The 15,017-nt window shown below is 32.0% G+C and overlaps 1 long non-coding RNA gene across 1 annotated transcript; it reads left to right on the plus strand.

Annotated features, from left to right (window-relative positions):
• The first annotated feature begins 1,645 nt into the window (after nt 1-1,645).
• On the plus strand, nt 1,646-4,423 carry LOC107838914. Its single transcript, XR_001664877.2, has 3 exons — nt 1,646-1,795; nt 3,190-3,358; nt 3,971-4,423. It is a non-coding gene; the product is annotated as an uncharacterized LOC107838914 (long non-coding RNA).
• The last annotated feature ends 10,594 nt before the right edge of the window (nt 4,424-15,017 follow it).

Consider the following 15,017-nt stretch of genomic DNA (forward strand, 5'->3'; position numbering starts at 1 on the left):
AAATTATATTAAATATATAACCGACCGATGTAGTCGAAAATATTAAATAATTAAATATTATAAAAAAATTCTGACTATTGTTGTCGAAACTTTTATAAATAATTAATTTAAATATATAATTTAATTGTATTAAATATCTAACCGATTGATATAGTCGAAAAAAATAAATAATTAAATAAATAGTTATATGACTAAATATATAATCATACCCTTATACAGAAAATTAACAATTAATTAAAAATATTATTAAATATATTTTTGACTACTGCAGTCGAAAACGTAAAATAATTAAATAAATAAATATAATCAGTCCCTTATATAAAAAATAAATAATTATTTAAATATATTATTAAATGTGCTTCTGACCACTATAGTCGGAAAGTTTAATAATTATATACCAAATACATTACAGAAACTCTTGTCTCTAAACGTATTTGGTACTATTCTCGGAAAGCTCTAAGGGGTCGTTTGGTTTAAGTTACAAAAACAAATAATCCCGGAATAAAATAATAATCCCGAGATAAAATTTTTAATACATGTTTGGTTGACAATATTCAGGATAACTTATCATGGGACTAATAAATATTACCGGGATAAGTTATCCACCCATTTGGTGGGATAACAATCCCATCATTATTTATCCTTGAGATAAAATTAGGAAAGGACACAATTGCCCTTCAAATTCTAAGATTATCACGTTATATATATATATATATTACTTTATTTTTCATATATAAAATATAAGGTATTTTTATAAAATCATAGACAAGTTATTAAAGTATGTTGACATTCCCTTTCTAACTTAATACATGCTTAATTATTAAATAATTTTTTTTTATATTTATCTAAAAATATTTGACAATTTAATTTTTTTTAAAAATATAATTTGACTTTCCAAATATTAGTGATACTAAATAATGAAAAATGAGAGTAATTCTTTTTCACATTTTTTTATGATGAATTTTTCAACAAAAAATGGGATTATCAATATTTTATGAAATTTAAAACAAAATAAGTAATTTAACATGAAATATTAGAGATTTATACACATTTAAGAAATATTTTGTTTATGAATATATGATACGTTAAATTTATTTGAATAATTATTACGTTTATTTATATATTTAAATTTCTTAAAAAATAATAAAAATGTCGACTCTATTGTTGAATTACATATTTTAAATTAAATAGTTTTTTAATCACTTAAGAATTGATATTGTATATATCAATTAAAAGAATTTTAATATTCTATATTATATGGGTGATATGTGTTTAAATGAAGTGACATAAACAATAAATCCTCTTTTATTTTAACAAGTTTAAGTTGAAAGTTTTTATTTCAAACTAAATTTAAGCACACACGGCATGATTATGGGAAGACACACACAAAAAAATTAAAGTTAAATAAGATGAAAATTTTATTTTTAAAATACACACAATATAATTATAAAAATGCACACACAGAAAAAACTAAGCTAAATAATATAAAAATTTTACTTTTAAAAATAAATATTTAAAGTCTCTCTCTATATAAATTAAATAAAATAAAGTATTTTAATAATTAATTAATTTATTTATTCTTAGAAATTATACCATTATGATTTCTTTAAATACGACAAATCAAACATTCAATAAAAAATAATCCATATATATAAATATCAGTATAACTACATTTCCAACCAAAGCCTAAAATATTTGGTACTATTCTCGGAATCTCTCTCTACACTAGGGTTCACTACCCTCTCTTCTCGACGGTGGTGATGGTGACGACCACAGTGAAGGCAGTACCGCGACGGTGAGTTTTCCTGACAATTTGCTTTATTAGCAATTGGGAATTTGAGGTCGAATGACCTAATTTTTGATTAGTTTTTACTTAAAAAATTTTAATTTGAGGTTTACGTTATTGCTGTTCTGGAGTAGCTTGCAGCTGATTGTTTGATTTTTGTGTAAATCAGTTTCTAGGGTTTGGGATTTTGGGCAATTTGTTCGATTTTAGCTAATGTTTTGGAATTTGAGGTCAAATTAGCTAATTTTTGTTTAAATTGATTTCTGGAGTTTGGAATTCCTTTTTATCTAAAGTTTAAATTGATAGTATTTGATCTCACTTGACACTTCGACTACATTTGACATACCTCCAAGTTCCTAAAGAGACAAAAACAAAAGGGATTTAATTTCAGAACCGTATAGCCATGGTTAATTGTCTATCGTCGTCTGTGATACATTTGATACATATTGTCTGTTGTCTGTGATCTTCCTCTTGATTGTTTCTTAAGTGAGTGCTAGCATATGTTCTGCTCGACTCCTCTACGTGTAATTACTTAGATATATGAGCTAATTTGATTTGTGAGCTTCTATGTTATAAAAACAAGAAGTGGTCTCAGTCCCTGTGAAGTCTAGTTTCACTATTTTATCATTTCATTGGTTAGTTGGTTAGTGAAGTAGTTAGTAAAGTTTTTAGACAGTTAGGAAGTGGTCTCAGTCCCTGTTAAGTCTAGTTTAAGCTGCATCATAGTACAAAAGTAGGGGGTGTATCAAAAAGGACAAGATGTTGGTAAATGGTAATCTTTCAGTAGCCATTATTTTGCCATAGTTTTCAAAATCCATGCCGTTGCTGTTCCTATAGATGTGGCTGAGAACTGGATCAGACAGCTTGTCCAGCAGGTCCATGTAATCAGGAAAAAATGATGAGTATTTCGCTGTAGTAGTATGTAAGAGTCTGAGAAGTACCTGTAAATTATTTCGATGAGTGGGTAGACCAAGTAACAGTGCAAGTAGTTTTGCTTGTAGAATTGCAGTGTGGTAATAGAGTGGTTAGCACATCTAAAAATCCAGGTTGCTGTGGTGTCTTTGAATACGTCACCCTCACGACCACGTTGTGTAGTCCGTCAAAAGCTCCATTGATGTTTAGTTTATAGTAGCCAGGTGATAGCCGCCTAATTTGCATAATTGACAGAAGATGTTATAATTTGTCAGTGGTAGAGTTAAGCATTTGTAGGAAGACTTTGACGGAGGAGTAGCCCCATAAAGTGTTTTAATTTGTTAGACGTTCGTAGTTGCAGATAAATATGTGAGGGTGCTAGTATGGTTGATCAGTAGATTGAATGGGGTGGCTGGAGGTTGTATGATGCGGGGCATTTGCCTAGCTCTAACATAGCACTTCCAAATACTTAAAACTAGCACTTGTTTTAGGATCAATGCTACCGGGGAATCCAGGTGTCTAAACAGGTAACCCAAAGTCTGGTGGCTTGTTGCTGGAAGGGATGAAAGTGTCAGCATTGAAGGTTTAGAACAAGAAGCTCTTATTGATAGATCCATGAATTTTTCTTCTGGTGGATTAGAGGCTACTCTCAATAGTCTGGTAAGTCAACGTTTGACATGTTCTATTTGTTTATGTTTCCGTTCTAAGGTGCTCTTTGAATTTATTTTTTTACTTGTAGATAAGTTACTGAATCATCTATTTCGAAACGGCCTCTATACCTCACCTTTGAGATAGAGGTACGAACTACGTATAAACTGTGTAGATTGTTGTCGCTGTTGAGATAAGATTTAGAATTGTAGACATATATATGTATGCTGCAGCCAACCATTTTGCAAATGAAAGAAGCCTGCACCTTCCGGAGGAATTATTGGATTGGAATGGAACTATAATTTGAAAGCTGGGGAATGAATTTTAGCTAATTATGTGAATAATTATGGAATAGAACCCATGTCTTCTGTAAAAGTTGAATCACAGCTAATACAAAGGTCAAAACTAGTCAGTTATTTAGTTGTTTTAGCTTGACAACTCAAAGCTTAAGTTTGAATTTACAATAAGCAACAAGATCTGATGAGGTACTTCTGTAATTGTTCATTTGTAAATGTTCAATTTAATTTGGTAATGCCAGCTTAATTGGAATTGTTTACTTTGGAAATTGACCCTCATAAGGTCTTGCATTTACAGTAATTTTATGTGTTGGATTTGTTATTTCAGAGAAGCCATTTTTTTGTTGGTGGTCGAAGAAATGTGATAGTGAGGTGCCTAGTGGACATATGTCATACTTCAAGGATCGGAGCCTAAGATCTAATTATCAGATAAGTTCTTGCTGAGTAGATACTTGTTCTGCTTTTTTTGTCTACTTCGACCCTGTTCACAAACTTAGTTTGTTTTTTAGCAACACTCTTTAAGGGATTAGCTGAGGCTAGACAATATCCTGTTTTAGCATCCTGTTTTAGCATATGGAATTTGAGCAACACTCTTAAGAAATTATTGGTTTATTCTGATTTGGTTCAACAGGAATGTGCACATTGTTCTGAAGATTACCTGCCCTAAAGAATGTAATTTTGATGTATAATTATATATCTAAGCTGAAAGGTTGAGACTATGTTGTTGAAATACAGAACTTTTGGTATCAATCTCATGAGTTAAGGAAATGTTCCCTCCCAATAATCATGTTAGTCCAGCAGAGCTGAACATTTTGCAACTTTTGTGTTCACTAAATCAACAACGATAATATCCAGTAAAATCCTAAAAGTGGGGTCTAGGTAGGGCAGAATGTACTCTGACCTTACTCCTACCTCATGTAGGCAGAGAAGTTGTTTCCATTAGACCCTCGGCTAGAGTAAGACATACTAAAAGCAGATTTAAACGGAGGAAACAAAAATAATGAAGACATCCTAGCTGTTTGCTTACTGCTCCTCCCATCACTCTCAGTTTTTCTGCTCATCATTTTGAACATTGTCAGGTTGTGATCCCTGTTGTTTGCTTACAATCTGCAGCTTCTTTTGAGAGCAATTTCTTGTAATATTTTATGTTCAAAAACCTCACAGATCCAACCCATATACTAGATTCCCATCTGTAAAGCTAGGGTAGCAGACTCAAAGCAAATGATGTTTATCTTCTCTTTCTTTCTTGGCTTCAAATGCACCAAATCAAGGTAAAGTACACAAAAAACAGTTTTTCTTTTCTTTTGGTTCATGATGGTTTTTTACAGTATATGCTACATGGATCAAATAAGGTAAACACTTTATTCTATTCAATGTATTTTTATTATTTAATTTAAATAATTTATATATTAAATAATTATTTATTAAACTTCCGACTAAAGTAGTCTGAAACTTTTTATTTATTAATAATTGTTAATTTATTTTCCGACAATAGTAGTCAAAAATAAATTATATATTCAATAATTATTTATTAAACTTCCGACTAAAGTAGTCAGAAACTTTTTATTTATTAAATAATTATTAATTTATTTTCCGACAATAGTAGTCGGAAATAAATTATATATTCAATAATTATTTATTAAACTTCTGACTAAAGTAGTCGGAAACTTTTTATTTATTAAATAATTATTAATCAATATTCCGACTGTATTAGTCGGAAACTTTTAATCTATTAAATAATTATTAATTAATATTCCGACTACATTAGTCGGAAACTTAGAATTATTAAGTAATCACTTTTAATTATTTTATTAAACTTTCGACTACAATAGTCAGAATATATTTTTTGTTGAATCATTCTATAATTTAATTTTTCCGACTGCCGTAGTCAGAAATTACCAACAACAGTAGTTGGAAATATTTTTCCGACAAACTTTTTTTTTTACCTACCACTAAACAGTCGGAATGTAGTCGGAAAATTGCGATTTTCTAGTAGTAACAGTCTTTTATTCTAGTTATTATGTTTTAGGAATTTTATTAAGTTGTGATTTTCATGCTTTCTTAGTGATAGTGTGTTATAAACTGGTTTAGAAATTTATTCTTCAAGTTGGGATAGCTCGAAGACTTGGGAACATAAACCTTGGGAGATCTGTGTGCTTTTAGGAATTGTAGTTAGTTCCTAGGGTTGCTAGAGTTTTTTAATTTGATTTTTAAGTAGGGAACTTGAAATGGGTTTCAACGGTCTAGGGAGATTATTGAACATTAGGGATTAGAGTTTATAATTTCTTAGATTACAAAGTTGTAATCTTTTGTTATGAGGCTCATTTTGTTTAGTAAAGTTGGGTTTAAATCCTGTAAAGGTATAAGTCATGGTTTTTTATACCTTTTCATAAGGGTTTTGCAGATTTTATAACCTAATTAACTAACCTGGCTTATTCAAGTGTTCCATGCTTTAGCTTTCACAGGTCAAGATGTTTGTACAATAATGGAATGCACAAGAGCATGCATTTTCAAGTATTCCACATTTTAGTGTTCACAAGTCAAGATGTTGATATCAAAATAGAATGCACAAGGGCTTGAGCTTGTCATCATCAAAAAGGAAGAATTTATTAATACTTGTGAAGTTTTGATTATTGACAAGAAGCCATGGAATAAGTCAGGTTGGTTGGTTCACGAAGAACTGCTTTAAAAGAGTTAAACTGGTAAAAGGACTTTTTGTGGATAAAATCACATGTGCAAAAATAAAGGAACAAAAGTTTGTTAATTCAGATAAACCTAAGGAGATTGCCATATGCTGAGAATGAGAGATAGTATTTGAATACAAAACTCAAGTAGAGAGTCCGAGAAGCATGGGAGTCCTTGTGGAGTTAGAAGTCTACTTGGTTGGAGTTATAAATACTCAAGGTCTTCCAAAAAAAATTCATGCACATATACTGAGAGGAAAAAAGGTAGAACACGAGCAAATAATCTAGAACAATATTTGAGAGAGTTCTTCCTAGCTATCGAAGTGTAGCCTAATATAGTGAATCAAATTTAAGAATCCAATCGAAGAACTTGTTTCATCTATGTGTATAACAATCTTTTATTCTAGTTATCATGTTTTAGGAAGTTTATTGAGTTATAATTTATATGCTTTCTTAGCGCCAGCGTGTTATAAACTGGTTTAGGAGTTTAGTCCTTAAGTTGGGATAACTCAAAAACTTGGAAACATAATCCTTGCGAGGTTTGTGTATTTTTAGGAATTAGAGTTAGTTTCTAAGATTGCTAGAGTTTTGTAATCTGATTTTTAAGTGGGAGCATGAAGTGGGTTTCAACGGTCTGGGGAGATTGTTGAACATCAGGAATTAGAGTTTATAATTCCTTAGATTACATAGTTGTAATCTTTTGTTTTCATTGTGTTCAGTGAAGTTGGGATTAATCCTATAGAGGTACAGGTCGTGATATTTTACACCTTTTGTGAGTAGGGTATTTTTCTCATAAAACTATCATGTTCATTATTTATTGTATTTACTGCATCTGTTAGAATACGTTATGCAACTTGGTCCATCCGTAGGCAAAAATTAGGCACAACTCACGTGAGTTATTAGGACATGTAGAAATATCACATATAAATTGAAATGAATAGAGTATTAGTTTCTTATCAATTGATTTTAAAAACATATATTTGAAAATAATTTAATTTAAAATTTATAGTTACTTTTGTAGTTACAAAAGTACTTGTAGATAATAAAATTTGTGTCGAGAAAATAATAATCAAGACAAGAAAATATCGCAACAATCATAATATTTTATTTCAAGCACTAAGTGTTACAATCTCCATGAATATTTTGATTCATCTTTTCTTATGTAAATTCAACAGTCTTTTGAGCTTGATCTTGAATTTAAAATTGATTTGTTAATCTGATGAATTTGATCTTGATTTGTGCTTGAATTTAGGGACTTTTGAGCTTTATCTTGAATTTGACGAATTAGAATGTAATGACCCTCTAGGTCATTTTGTACATTTCCGCTTATTTTTTCCGTTTAGAGCTTTCCTATAGCTGCTCCAGGTCATTTATTAATTGCTAGAGCTGTCAATTCATTTATCAAGTAGTTAGTTTGGTTTTTAGAGACAATTTTCCATTTTGAAGTCTTCGCTTCGTTGGTTAAAATTGGCTACCCAACAAAAAATTTAGTCAAATAACCTTGTATGCCTATTTTGACAGTTCCAACATCTCTGGAACATCAATTTTAGGCTAGGCTAGGGGAAGTGTTTGATTCAATTTTTTTTTTATTTATACAGAGTAAGATGTGTATTCTTAGATCATTGAATGTTGTGCGTCAAGTTTCTATCTCTTGTAATCTTGTTGTCATTGTGTTGTTGAAACTGAAAGTCTAGTGAAGCCGTGTGAGGCTCTTTCGATTCACTAGCATAGTTGCCTTGTCATTCATCTCATTTCTTATTCAAAACACAAAATCAAAGTCTAGTGGAGCCGTGTGGGGCCTATTTCGATTCATTAGCAACTTGTTGTTCTTGTGTTGGTTGGAACTGGGGTTTAGTGGTGTAATGGCAAGAAAAGTGGTAAGGGCAATTTATTGAATATATGTATGGCCGAATCTTTTTGCATGAGATTGAGTTGGTAATGAAGTGATACGTCCATTTGTGATGGTTTAGTAGAAGGTAAGATAGAGAAGGAGTTATTAGTTGAGGTGAATTATTGTTTACTTGAAGTATGAAAAGAGTTGTTGACGGTGTTTGTCGTGCAAGAAAATTATAGGTAACTGATGAAGGTACTTGGTGGATGAGTGGTGTTAATTTAGATGTCCCTGAGGTTGCAAGAGGGAGTTTAGTTGGGACTTATAGAGTTATGAACTAAGTTTAGTTCTATGAACGGGGTAGATAGTAATGATGTGTAGAAGGAGGATGTGTTAATGGATTTTAAATAAGATAGATCATAGGATTGTGATTGATCCTTACTGTTATGAAGTTTTGGCGAATTAATGTTTTCAGATGTTTGTCATGTAAGAAAATTGTGTGAAGTTGTGGTTCATCATAGCTAGAACTAGACACTAAGTTGGAATAGTAGATGATGATCAAGATGGATATGATGAATTGATGTGGTGGGTGTTGTGTGAAAGTGATCTAGTAGGCTTGAACAATGTATACAAGAGCTTAAGTTTATTTGATTCGTAATCAAGTCTAATGTGGTAAGTATGATGTAGAAGTACGCCCAAGGTGCTGTGGGGCTGCATTATTTTCAAGGATCATTGCATGTTGTGTGGTTAGTAGTACCGTTGAGTTGCTAGGTGGAGAAAGACTAGTTAGATAATATGTGATGTTCTTTATAGCTAAGTTATGGAGTTGTGATTAATGATGTTGAGCTTTTTTGTATAATCTTGATTCTCATGGTTTAGAAATATAAGTTTGCAGGCATGATGCTGGTAGACTATGACCAAAGTGGTATGGTCCGTCAAAGATTTGGAGATATCCATGTTTAGAGTTAGAAGAATCTAAGTTGGTGAATGTTTAAGCTGTTTTATGATGACTTTTGGGGCTATAGAAACCTAAGGGTTGAATCTTAGTAGGAGGTACTAGCATTGGTTGTTATACATGAAGATACTGTCTTACAGAGTAAGTTTAGTTTTATGTGTATTGTTATATCCCCGACTCTAGAGTAAAGTGATTTCAGTTTATACCAGAGTGTATATAGTGGTTCACAGACTTAGAGTAATGGCTTAAATATAAGGGGGTAATGATAGAATGAGTAACCAAGTCAAGTTTTCAGATGCTAATAGATGTGCCAGTAAAGTTGTGGAATTGGCCATGAGAAAGAATGATGCTCAATCTATTCTTATTTCAGCAGTTTACTTCAGTTATTCCGATACATACTCATGCTTTATGTTTCAGCTTCATGATCATAGCTCGTGTTCATGTATATGATAAGGAATCATGTACTCTCCTAGTTCCTAGTATGATGAGTTCCCAGTTTGTTCAGCAGTCAGAATCACTTTTCGTAAGTTATAAATTCCAAAAATTTAGGTCATGCAGTTCATGACTCTTGTGCACATGTGATATTCTTAACGATTAGTGAAAATTCAGATTTATATTAGGTACGTCCTCAAATTAGATCTCTTTAATGAGTCCATGTCGTGAGTGCTCTATTTCTCACGCCTCAGTAGGGTATCAAGTTATGCTTAGTACTCCCCTCATGTTTCGGATCCTGATATTCCAATTTTTCAGTAACTTTTTCCCTTAGGTCGAGATAGTGATGATGAACAGTTGTCTAGATGGGAAAGAGTAAACATTTCTTGTTAATGAAAGATGGTTGTGTGCTCATTTGAGTTAAGGCAGTAATTGTGGAGTAAGATTGACACCAAGTATTTGATACATGTCAAGGTTAGTTGAAGTTTTATGTGTCATATTTGGGAAAAATTGTTGTGTGCTTGTTTTATGTAAGTCTATAAGTTGAAAGAATTTTGAGATGAACTTTCGTGTATGGCTTGGTTAGTTGAGGATATTTTATGTGTATCATCTGAATAATGCAGGGAAGTTATTATGGATAGATGTATTAGAGAATATGAGAAAGATGCTTTATGAGTGTTTGTTTAGAAGTGCATATGTGGGTATGAAGATAGGCTAGAATGTCATGTTTGTATATATACGGATTGATGCTTTGAGTGTTTGTGAATGTCTAATACGAAGTTGAAGGTGATTGCTGGAGTGGCAATAAGAATTATGCGAGATAAGGAATTGTGAAATGCAGGGTGTACTAATTCATGATTCAGACTAGTACTACAGTATTATGTGGTGCATCTTGTGATTTTGAGTTAGGCTTGAAGATGGTGAGGGGATTTAGTTCAGTTTAGACATTAGTAGATAGAAAATCAGCGGCCATGTGAGAAAAATAAGTTGAATCAAATGAGTATGGTATTTAAGGAGAATAGTAGAGTTAAGGGATATTTGAGAGGTGTGCTAAGCTTGAAAGTAAGAAGTTGTATTGCCTAAGGCCTGGTAATTCTATCCTAGTTTATGTGTTATATATCTATATTCCATGCTATAGAGTAGTATCATTGTTGTGATTCCTTAGTTGGATGTCTTGTGTAACTCATGTCAGAGATTCTTTGCTCCCTAATGCTACTAGGACTTCTTTAGAAAGGGTGTTGAAGAGATACTTCAGTTAAGTATAAGTGTCCAGTATAATTTAGTTTAACAGTCAGGCGGACAAGTTACGGTGGTTTTCCACCTTTTCACCCAATCCTACTATCCGAAGTCTCAGGCGTATGACCGTCCCAAGAGATAATCTATTCCATCCATGTAAGTTGCGAATTCAGTTCAGTCAAAGCATCATGTTTCAGATTCAAGTATTTAGTCATGACTCAGTTCATAAGAGTTTAGCGCATAATCTCAAATTTTCCCAAGTGACAGTGTAAGTGTAATACCCTGATACGATCTAAGTCCATTTGTCTCATGATTCATACTTGCATAAGTTATCACTTCTCAATTCAATATGTATGATTTGATCATGAACACTTCAAGGGAATCCTAAACTCTCAGCATGAATCAGCTCCTTAAAGCAAGTAAAGTCAGGTCAGCTCAGAATTCAGTTTCATGATAGAAGTTTAAATGTTTTAGCTCGGCTAGAAGACATATCATGTCCACATTATTCCATACCTTTAAGACTTCAACATTCCTACCTATCATTCGGGGACGAATGATCCCAAGGGGGAGATAATGTCACACCCTACATTTCGGGCTAGAATGAAAATCGTCGTTTCTATGCGTAGATGATCCAAAAGCCATAAATCCTATGCAAATTTGGCATGTTAATCAATTATGTAGTGTGGGAACCTATTTGAGCATGGATTGAGATCATTGAGGTCCCCAAACTCAAGGACAAGTTGAAAGCTTAACTATCGTTCGAGTTTGAGTGAGCGTCGAAACTTGGGTCAACTTCAATCGACCATAAATCTTTGTATATGACGAATTAGAGGGCCTACTATATATCAAATGAAAGCTCTTCGGATTAGCTTTCCAACGATACCAATTTCGCCAAAATTCGATACCCGAGCGAAAAGTTATGGCCATTGTTGTGACTGAGACAGTAGCATCGCGCGATTAGCGTGCGACGCATGCACCCAATTTTCAGGTGCTATTTTCGCATTTTAAGGGCAAAAGTGGTATTTTCCACCCCTATTTAGCCATAACACTGGATTAAATCCTCCAAACACCAAATAACATTATTTTATCTCAAAATCACCAAGAACACTCCTTAGGGTTTCAACCCAAAGATCAATATATCTCAAGATTTAACCATGGGTTTTCCTTAATTCTTTAAGATTCGGAATCCCCGTTACGAGGGCTACAAGAAGCACCCATCAATCGTACGTATAGCATCCCAAAAGCTAGAGTTCATTCAAAAGCTTCTAATTTAAGGTACGTGGGGTTTTCCTACAATCTCATGGGCATAGAAATCTTCTTTTAATTATGCAAAGGGTTTAGAAATCATGATTACGACATAATGCAGGAAGCAATGAGCCCCGTGCTGGGTTGAAAGATAGGGATAGAAATTATCATAAACATAAGAAGGAAATGTAGAGATAAGAATCTTCATCTTGATTAACTTTAGTAGTTCGAAGAACAGACTTCTGAAAGTTGTTGAGCTTCTTGACCGTTTCACTATGTAACAGCAACGGAAGTGATACAAAGTGAGTGTAGTCAGGATTCCCACTTTTAACTGCCTGCGTTAAAAAGAGGCACAAATTAAACTTATAGGAATAACTCAAGTTAAATCCCGAAGAGTTCCTCGATAGATACCAGATGTCAAATACAGTGGCTTTCTTTTAGAAATAATGCTACTGAAAATAAATTACTGGCTGGAAACATGTTTCTTTATGATTTTTTCGGTACTTATAGAATCAATCAAAGGAAAATCGACAGAGAACATCCATAGTAAAGAGGGTACTGATAAAAAGATACATCACATTCTTTGCGGATATAGCTGAGGGGAGTAATCGCATAGAGGAAGAATTCAAAACATGAACTTTGTCTCAACAAATTAAATTAATACAACTAATGTAGGACCTTCAAAATAATTTCATCATTAAAGTTACAGATCACATCATCCTCATAATTTTCAAATAATACCCATGTTTGAAAGTCCTAAACTATACTATTACCGCTGCATATGGAATTAAAACAAACTGGTGTAAATTACATATAGTTGTTAAAAGAGTAAAGAAACAAGATAAAAGAATTAAACTTCAGAAATTCAAGTTGGAAAAATAACAAACCTTGGGTTATTAGCAGACAGTATGTTCAGGGTTACAACAAGTGTACGACCAAGATTATCAAAGCAAACTGTTTGAATCTGAAACATAAACCAACAGTCAGATTGAAAAAATAAAATTAAAAAGAACAATCAATCATAAAATCACAGATTCAGCATGACATGATGAACTATTATAGAGAACCTGTCCTTTGGCAGAAACCTCGCCAAGGTTATGAGCAATTGCAAAGCTTATATGAACAACAATCTGTTAACATGTCAACGTTAAATTCTCGAACAGAAGAAAATCTATCCCAAATTTGTTAAATGTTACTGAAAAATCTAGAAGACACTTGTGCTTATTCATATTGCTAAAAATTCAACATGCAAATTGGCTATTGGTGCAACTACAATTGCTGAACATATCCATCTTCCACATTAACTGGCCAAAAACAAGCAGTTACTCATCTGCCTTTGTAATCAAGGATCTTAAAACTCAATCAACTCTAGTTAATTAGAGATGCAAGAATTGAAAATCGAATTGAATCTTCTTCCATTAGAAAATAGAAATTCTGAAAGATGGAGAGAATCCAAAATAGTAGTTGAAGAAAGGGGAAAACGGAAGAAGAATGAAAGTGTAATCAAGGTTTTCAGAATGATGGTGAGTACCATAGATATTTTATTGATATTAAATATTTGTCCATGCATATTGAGCTTAATAATGGTTATGCCCTTGGTCGTCCCTCCTCTCTTCTCTATATAGTAGTAATCGTCCCTCCTCTCTTTTCTATATAGTCAAGTAATATATATCTATATCTATCTATTTATCTATCTCTATATATATGTATCCCACGTTCTCTCTTATATATAGTAGTAAAGTAGTAAAGTAAGATATATATATATATATGAAACTCATATAATTGTTCAAATTTATCAAAATGAATAAAAAATTATAGAGTAATTAAAATTTAAATTAGGAATAAAATTATCAAAAAAATTTAGTGTAAAGACTATCAAAATCTCCCGATCTCTCTTGTATATAGTAGTATATATATATATATATATATATATATATATATATATTGATACTTAACGAATTTGGAGGGTAATTTTATCATTTTATGACTTTATTCCAAGTTAAAATATGGTGGGATTATTTATACCACCCTTTAGGTGGGATAACTTATCCCGGTACTATTTGTTAATTCTGAGATAAGTTATCCCAAATTTGGCAATCAAACATAGCATCAAAAAATTTAGTTAAGTGTGTTCACTTGAGAAGTGAATAAGTGACTTGAAAATGTTTAAGTGTAGGTACTTGAACTTGTGTTTTGAATTTAGTTAAATGTGGTCACTTGAGAAGTGAATAAGTGACTTGAAAATGTTTAAGTGTAAGTACTTGAAATGTGAATTTTAGTTTTGAATTTAGTTTAGTTTGGTAACTTGAGAGGTGAATTAGTGACTTGAAAATGTTTAAGTGTAGTTACTTGAATTATGAATTAGTGACTTTTGTTTTGAATTTAGGTACTTGAAATGTGAACTTGTGTTTTAATTTAGTAAAGTGTGGTCACTTAAGAAGTGAATTAGTGACTTAAATGTTTAGATGTACGTACTTGAAATATGAACTTTTCATTTTGAATTGAGTTTAGTTTGTTAACTTATAAAGTGAATTAGTCACTTGAAAATGTTTAGGCGTAGGTACTTGAAATGTGAACTTTTCATTTTGAATTTAGTTTAGTTTGGTAACTTGTGAAGTGACTTAGTGAATTGAAAATGTTTAGGTGTAGGCACTTGAAATGTGAACTTTTCATTTTGAATTTAATGTAGTTCGGTAACTTGTGAAGTAGGGGTGTGCATCGGTCGATTCGGTTCGATTTTATATATTATCGGTTTGGTTTATCAATTTTCAGCTTTTAAATATGCTAAATTAATAATCAAACCAATAAGATATTTTTTATCGATTTTTGGTTTATCAATTTTTAGTCATTAACGGTTCGATTTTTGATTTAACCGATAAAAAATACTCATAAAATATAAATAGTAGTAACTAACATAAAAAAAATTGAATCTTAGTTGCAACCAAAAATCCTACATGATGTGTTTTAATTTACAAGAATCTTCAAGTTTGGA

The sequence above is a fragment of the Capsicum annuum genome, chromosome 8 (genome assembly GCF_002878395.1).
Source record: "Capsicum annuum cultivar UCD-10X-F1 chromosome 8, UCD10Xv1.1, whole genome shotgun sequence".
Taxonomy (NCBI): Eukaryota; Viridiplantae; Streptophyta; class Magnoliopsida; order Solanales; family Solanaceae; genus Capsicum; species Capsicum annuum.